This window comes from Cebus imitator, unplaced genomic scaffold (assembly GCF_001604975.1).
Source record: "Cebus imitator isolate Cc_AM_T3 unplaced genomic scaffold, Cebus_imitator-1.0 Scaffold375, whole genome shotgun sequence".
Lineage (NCBI taxonomy): Eukaryota > Metazoa > Chordata > Mammalia > Primates > Cebidae > Cebus > Cebus imitator.
In genome coordinates, this window is record NW_016107690.1 from 1,077,002 (window position 1) to 1,084,645 (window position 7,644).

General features: G+C 51.5%; 1 long non-coding RNA gene across 1 annotated transcript in view; it reads left to right on the forward strand.

Annotated features, from left to right (window-relative positions):
- Positions 1–6,373, forward strand: part of LOC119468088 — a 14,141-nt gene extending 7,768 nt beyond the window's left edge. Inside the window, exon 3 of the long non-coding RNA XR_005196708.1 lies at positions 6,264–6,373. This is a non-coding gene — a long non-coding RNA (uncharacterized LOC119468088). The remainder of the gene's footprint in view (positions 1–6,263) is intronic.
- Positions 6,374–7,644: the final 1,271 nt, after the last annotated feature.

Genomic DNA, 7,644 nt, shown 5'->3' on the forward strand with positions numbered 1-7,644 from the left:
AAAAAAAAAAAAAAGACACAAAAATTTGCCGGTAGTGATGGCGTCCTCCTGTGGTCCCAGCTACTCGGGAGGCTGAGGTGGGAGGATTCAGTGAGCTGAGATTGCAGCACTGCACTCCAGCCCGGGCAACAAGAGCAAAACTCCGTCTCACAAAAAAGAAAAGAAAAAAAAAAGGAAAAACTCACAAACTCCTATGAGCCAAAGATGCACTTTCTTCAGCCTCTTCCTCCTCTTCCTTCTGAAACAAGAACCCAGTCGAATTCGGGTCTGACTTCTGGGCTCTCAAATCCAGCATTCTACCTCCTGAATGTCACCCCTGGCTCGGCTGAGGGGGTGGGTCAGCATGGAGAGCGGGGAGGCTGTGGGCCTGGGGACATTTGGATAGCACAGGCCGGCTCCCTGACTTGTTAGCGGATGAAGTCTGGTGGGCACTGGTGTCATTGCAGGACCCTCACGCCATGTTGTTACTGGGAGTGGCCGGGCACGGTGGCTCACGCCTGTAATCCCAGCACTTTGGGAGGCCGCGGCAGGCAGGTCACCTGAGGTTGGGAGTTTGAGACCAGCCTGGCCAACATGGTGAAAACCTCGCCTCTACTACAAATAGAAAAATTAGCCAGACGTGGTGGCGGGTACCTGTAATCCCAGCTACTCAGGAGGCTGGGCCAGAGAATGGCTTGAACCCAGGCGACGGAGGTTGCAGTGAACTGAGATCGTGCCACTGCACTCCATCCAGCCTGGGTGACAAAGCAAGACTCTGCAGGGGTCTCGGGGGCTGGGGGACCTCCAGCCAGGAGCTGGGCTCTCTGGAATTGAGTGACTTCATTAACCTACCCCAGGCCCTTTGCACCGACTTGACCTCTTCCACGGTGTTTCTCATGAGCATGGCTGGAGCCAGAGCCTGGTTCCTCTGCCTGAGCACAGCGGACGTTGGGGCCAGATCCTTCTCTGGGGTGGGGCCGTCTTGAGCACTGCAGGGTGCTGAGTGGCATCCCCGGCCTCTACCCACTTCATGCCAGGAGCACCCTCCCCCAAGTTATGACAACCAGAAATGCCTCCAGGCATTGCCAAGTGTCCCTCAGGGGGCAAATCATACCCAGTTGAGCAGCACTGTCCTTGAATGCCCTTCCCCCAGATCCCATCCCTCCCCGTTCGTCCATCTCGAGGACACCCTGACCTCCTGCTGGCCACGTCTCCTTTGTCCTTACCCTGTACTGTTCCTCCCTCCCTCCCTTCCCTCCATCTCCCTTTTTGATAGAGTCCTGCTCTGTTACCCAGACAGGCACAGTCATGGCCCACTGCAACCTCCACCTCCTGGGCTCAAGTGATCCTCCTGCCTCAGCCTCCCGATTAGCTGCAACTACAGGCTTGTGCGCCAGGACACCCAGCTAACTCTTAATTTTTAATTTTGTGTAAAGACGGGGTCTTGCTATGTTGCCCAGGCTGGTCTGGAACTCCTGGGCTCAAGTGATCCTCCCACCTCAGCCTCTGGAATCGCTGAGACAACAAGTGCACACCACCACCATGCCCAGCTAATTTTGATGTATTTTGTAGAAATGGGGTCTCACTATGTTGTCCAGGCTGGCCTCAAACTCCTGGACTCAAGTAAGCCCCCTGCTTTGGCCTCCCAAAGTGCTGGGATTACAGGCATGAGTCACCATACATGTCCCCTGAGCTGTTTTTCTTTCCGCTCCCAGCTCCATTTCCAGGACACCACTGAGGCATCACCACCTTCGGGAAGTCCTCCTGGATTTCTAGTCCAAGGCCCCTCCGGCTGCCAGTGTCCCCCCGTCACTGCTGTGTTCACCCTGACCTCCTTGGCCTGTAGGCTCAGCTTTGCAGGGAGGATGACCGGGTCCGGGGCCAGTGCAGGCTCCCTCCCAGCCCACGGCCTTTATGTGCCCAGCCCTGGGGCAGCACACCAGGCTGGGCTCACCAAACATGTAGTGACCAAATACATGAATGGCAGTAGTTAAAAGGGATCTTCAGCCGGGTGCGGTGGCTCACACCTGTGATCCCAGCACTCTGGGACACCAAGGAGGGCAGATCACCTGAGGTCAGGAGTTCGAGACCAGCCTGGACAACACGGTGAAACCCCGTCTCTACTAAAAATACAAAAACTAGCTGGGCGTGGTGACAGGCGCCTGTAATCCCACCTACTTGGGAGGCTGAGGCAGGAGAATTGCTTGAACCTGGGAGGCAGAAGTTGCAGTGAGCCAAGATTATGCCACCGTACTCCAGCCTGGGTGACAGAGAAAGACTCGGTCTCAAAAAAAAGGGGGGGTGGGGGAAGATCTGCAAGCCCTTTGTTCTCTTCCTTCTCTTTTGATTTTTCTTTCTTCTTCTTTTGAATTTTTCTTGTCTTCCCACGACGACCGTGAATCACTTTGGTATCAAGAAAGTCTAAAACTTGAAAACAGGAAGGGAAGCAGAGCCGATTTAGCAGTCACGGCTGTCAGATGGAGGATTCGGGCGTCGAAGCCAACACAGTTTATTCTTTTCTCTTCAGTGCCCAAAGGAATTCAGAGCTTCTCAAAGCCAACTGGGCTCCCCAGCTGCCTGGTCTCAAACCCACGCCACGTGGCGTCAAGGCGTTTCTGCCACGCCGGCCAGCACGTGGACACCCTCCCAGGCCCCCAGGCCCGTCCAGCTCATGGTGACACTGACTGTCCATTTCCCACGTACCAGGCACAGAATCTGCCACACACACACAGCAGGAACTGCCATCCCATTTCCCAGACGGGCAAATCAAGGCACCTGGAACTTCCCAGAATGCAGCAGCTCATGCTTTCCACCTTCACGGATTTGACCAGAGCTGTGGGCCCTGGGGGGGGTTACTTTTTTTTTCCTTCATTTATTTATTTATTTATGAGACAGAGTCTCGCTCTGTCGCTCAGGCTGGAGTGCGGCGGTGCGATCTCAGCTCACTGCAACCTCCACCTCCTGGGTTCAAGCGATTCTCCCGCTTCAGCCTCCCGAGTAGTTAGGACACCAGGCGTGCATCACCACACCCGGCTAATTTTTGTATTTTTCGTAGAGACGGGGTTTCACCATGTTGGCCAGGCTGGTCTTGAACTCCTGGCCTTGGGTGATCCACCTGCCTCAGCCTCCCAAAGTGCTGGGATTACAGGCGTGAGCCACTGAGCCTAGTTTATTTTTTTTTCTTTTAAAACAGTGATAAAATACACATACCAAAATAGTACACTTAACCACTTTGTATTTTATTTTATCATTTTGAGACAAGGTGTTGCTTTCCCGCCCAGGCTGGAGTGCAGGGGCGCAATCATGGCTCACTGAAATCTCAGCTTCCCAAGGCTCAAGTGAGCCAAGGCTGAGCTCAAGTGACCTCTAGTGATCCTCCCACCTCAACCTCCCCAGTACCTGGGACTACAGCCTGGTGCTACAATGCCGGCTAATACTTGTATTTTGTGTAGAGGTGAGGTCTTGCTATGTTGCCTAGGCTGGTGTCAAACTCCTGAGCTCAAGCAATCTGCCCACCTCAGCCTCCCAAAGTGCTGGGATGACAGCCACTGTGCCTGGTCTTTTTTTTTGAGACTCAGTCTCGATCTTATCTCCAAGGCTGCAGTGCAATGGTTCAATCTCAGCTCACTGCAACCTCCACCTCCTGGGTTCAGGCGATTCTCCTGCCTCAGCCTCCCGAATAGCCGGGATTACAGGCGTGCACCACCATGTCTGGCTAATGTTTGTGTTTTTAGTAGAGACAGGGTTTCACCACGTTGGCCTGGATGGTCTCGATCTCCTGACCTCAGATGAACCGCCTGTCGTGGCCTCCCAAAGTGCTGGGATCACAGGCGTGAGCCACCGAGCCCAACCTGACCCAACCTACTTTCTGTCTCTGTGAATCTGACGACTCCGGGGACCTCCTAGGAGTGGAGTCACACAGGATTTGTCCTTCTGTGCCTGGTTTTTCTCCCTGAGCCTGAGGTCCTCAAGATGCTCCCACACTGTAGCCTGTGTCCGGATTCTCTTCCTTTTCAGGGCTGAGTAGTATTCCACTGTGTGGACAGACCACAGTGTGTTGATCAATTCTCCTGTCCAGCACCCTTTGGCTTGTTTGCACCTTTTGGGTTATTGTGAATCACACTGCTGTGAACAGGGTGTGCAAATATTTCTTCACATCCCTGCTTTCCATTTTATTGGAAACATACCCAGGGGTGGGAATGCTAAGCCCTATGGCAAAATTTTTTTTTTTTTTGACAAGGAGTCTCGCTCTGTCACCAGGCTGGAGTGCAGTGGTGCAATCTCAGCTCACTGCAACCTCCACCTCCCGGGTTCAAGTGATTCTCCTGCCTCAGCCTCCTGAGTGGCTAGGATTACAGGCGTGTGCCACCACACCCAGCTAATTTTTGTATTTTTAGTAGAGACGGGTTTCTCTGTGTTGGCCAGAATGGTCTTGATCTCTTCACCTCGTGATCCATCCGCCTCGGCCTCTCAAAGTGCTGGGATTACAGGCCTGAGCCATCGGGCCTGGGTGTAATTTTATTTTTTAATTTATTTTTTGTTGTTGGGTCTGTTTGGTTTTGGAGACAGAGTCTCAAGTGCAGTGGTGCAATCTCGGCTCACTGCAACCTCAGCCTCCTGGGTTCAAGCGATTCTCCTACCTCAGCCTCCTGAGTACCTAGGACTACAGGCGCATACCACCACACCCAGACAATTTTTGTATTTTCAGTAGAGACAGGGTATCACCATGTTGGCCAGGCTGGTCTCGAACTCCTGGCTTCAGGCAATCCACCTGCCTCCCACAGTGCTGGGATTGCAGGCTTTTTTTTTTTTTTTAAATGGGAGCCATCCTAATGGGTATGAGGGGCACCAGTACTATTTGATATTTTTCCTGATATCAGCCAGCTCTTTTTAAAATGCTTAATTTTGCCAGGTGGCTGGCGTGGTGGCTCACCCCTGTAATCCCAGTACTTTGGGAAGCCAAGGCAGGAGAATGGCTTGAGCCCAGAAGTTCCCGCTCAGCCTGGGCAACAAAGAGAAACCCTGTCTCTACAAAATTACAAAAATACAAAAATTAGCCAGGCGTGGTGGCACATACATACATTCCCAGTGACTTGGGAGGCTGAGGTGGGAGGATCACTTAAGCCTGGGAGGTCTAGGCTGCAGTGAGCCATGATTCCGCTGCTGTACTCCAGCCTGGGTGACAGAATGAGGCTGTCTCAAAAAAAAAAAAAAAAAGGCTAGGCACAGTAGCTCTCGCCTGTAATCCCAGCACTTTGGGAGGCTGAGGCAAGCGGGTCACCTGAGGTGGTCAGGAGTTCAAGACCAGCCTGGCCAATATGATGAAACCCGTCTCTACTAAAAATAAAAAAATTATCCAGGTGTGGTGGTATGCACCTGAAATCCCAGCTACTCGGGAGGCTGAGACAGGAGACTCACTTGAACCTGGGAGGCGGAGGTTGCAGTAAGCCGAGTCACACCACTGCACTCCAGCCTGGGCAACAAGAGTAAAATTCTGTCTCAAAACACAACAAACAAAAAAAATCTTAATTTCTCTTAAAGGAAAATTTACATCACTGGCTTAAAAGGGAAACAAGGTTTATTATACATGCAATGAAAACCACACTTGTTAGATTTGAACTGGATACTCTCTTTTTTGGTTCCAAAAAAGAGATCAGCAATTACAGGAGGAGTTAAAGACCCAAGAGCAACCCAAGAGAGGCTTTCTCCTTGACTGAAGATGAAAGTGAACTTTGGGAGGCTGAGGTGGGAGGATTGCTTGAGCCCAGGAGTTCCAGACCATCGTGGGCAACGTTCAGTGACAGTGCTCTCTACAAAAAGTATACAGATTAGCCAGCTGTGATGACACATGTCTGCAGTCCTACCTACTGGGGAGGCTGAGGTGGGAGGATGACTTGAGCCCTGCAGGTCGAGGCTGTAGTGAGCTATGATTGTGGCACTGCCCTTCAGCCCGGGCAAGAGTGAGACCTTGTCAGCCGGGCGTAGTGGCTCATGCCTGTAATCCAAACACTTTGGGAGGCCAAGGCAGGTGGATCACCTGAGGTCGGGAGTTCAAGACCAGCCTGACCAACATGGTGAAACCCGCCTTAAAAAATAAATAAATAAATAAAGAGTGACACCTTGTCTTGATTAAAAAAAAAAAAAAAAAAACAGAGAGACAGAGAAAGAGACTTGAAAGGGACTGTATTCGCCAGGGTTCCCTAGAAGGAAGAACTAATGGAATATATATAGAAGCAGCGTTTATTAAGCATTAACTAACTCTCTATTGCAAGGTCCTACAATAGGTCGTCTGCAGGCTGAGGAGCAAGCAGAGCCAGTCCGAGTTCCAAAACAGAAGAACCTGGAGTCCAGTGTTGGAAGGCAGGAAGCACCCCGCACGGGGGAAAGACACAGGCTGGAGTGCAGCCGCAGGATCTCCGCTCACTGCAACCTCCACCTCCTGGGTTCAGGCAATTCTCATGCCTCAGCTCCCAACCAGCTGGGGCTACAGGTGCATGCCACCATGCCTAGTTATTATTTTTGTATTTTTTTTAATTTTTTTTTTTTTTTAAAGACAGGGTTTCACCACGTTGGTCAGGCTGGTCTTGAACTCCTGACCTCAGGTGATCCGCCCACCTTGGCCTCCAAAGTGCTTGGATTACAGGTGTGAGCCACCACGCCTGGCCCTTATTTTTGTATTTTTAGTAGAGACGGGGTTTCACCATGTTGGTCAGGCTGCCCTAGAACTCCTGACCTCGTGATCCACTCACTTTGGCCTCCCAAAGTGCTGAGATTACAGGCATGAGCCACCGTGCCTGGCCAGTCTTGCTTTTCGCATTTTTCTGTGTGCCTATGTTGTAGCCGCACTGGCAGCTGATTAGATGGTGCCCACCCAGATGAAGGGTGGGTCTCCCTTTCCCACCCACGGACTCAAATGTTAATCTCCTTCGGCAACACCCTCCCAGACACACCCAGGATCGATACTTTGTATCCTTCAATCCAATCAAGTTGACACTCAGTATTAACCATCACAGGGAATCTCAAGCAGTTTCTTCCTAGGCAGAGAAAGCCAAGTCTGAAAAATAACACTCAAGTCCTGGTGTGGTGGCTCACGCCTGAAATCCCAACACTTTGGGAGGCTGAAGTGGGTGGATCACGAGGTCAGGAATTCAAGACCAGACTGGCCAATAGGATGAAACCCCATCTCTACTAAAAATACAAAAATTAGCTGGGTGTGGTGGCGCACGCCTGTAGTCCCAGCTACTCAGGAGGCTGAGGCAGAAGATGCGCATGAACCCAGGGACGGAGGTTGCAGACAGCCAAGATGGTGCCATTGCACTCCAGCAGGCAACAAGAGAAAAAGAACACTCATGGCAACAGGAATAATGGCAGCGGACAGTCACTAGCCCTGTATTAGCTAGATGCTGCTGTGTAACAAGTTATTACAAACGGAGCAACTTGAAACAACATACATGGACTCCAAATCTCAGGGACTCTTCTCAGGGTCTCAGGGGGCTGCGTTGCTTTTCTGGGGCTGGAGGTGTGTCTTCCAAACTCAAGCTGTTGACGTCCCGGTTTTCCTGCTGGCTGTCAGCCACTGTCAGCTCCTGTCATAGCCAACAGTCCCCTTCTCAGGCAGCTCACATCATGAGTGTTTCCAACTCTGTCTTGCTTTTTTTTTTTTTT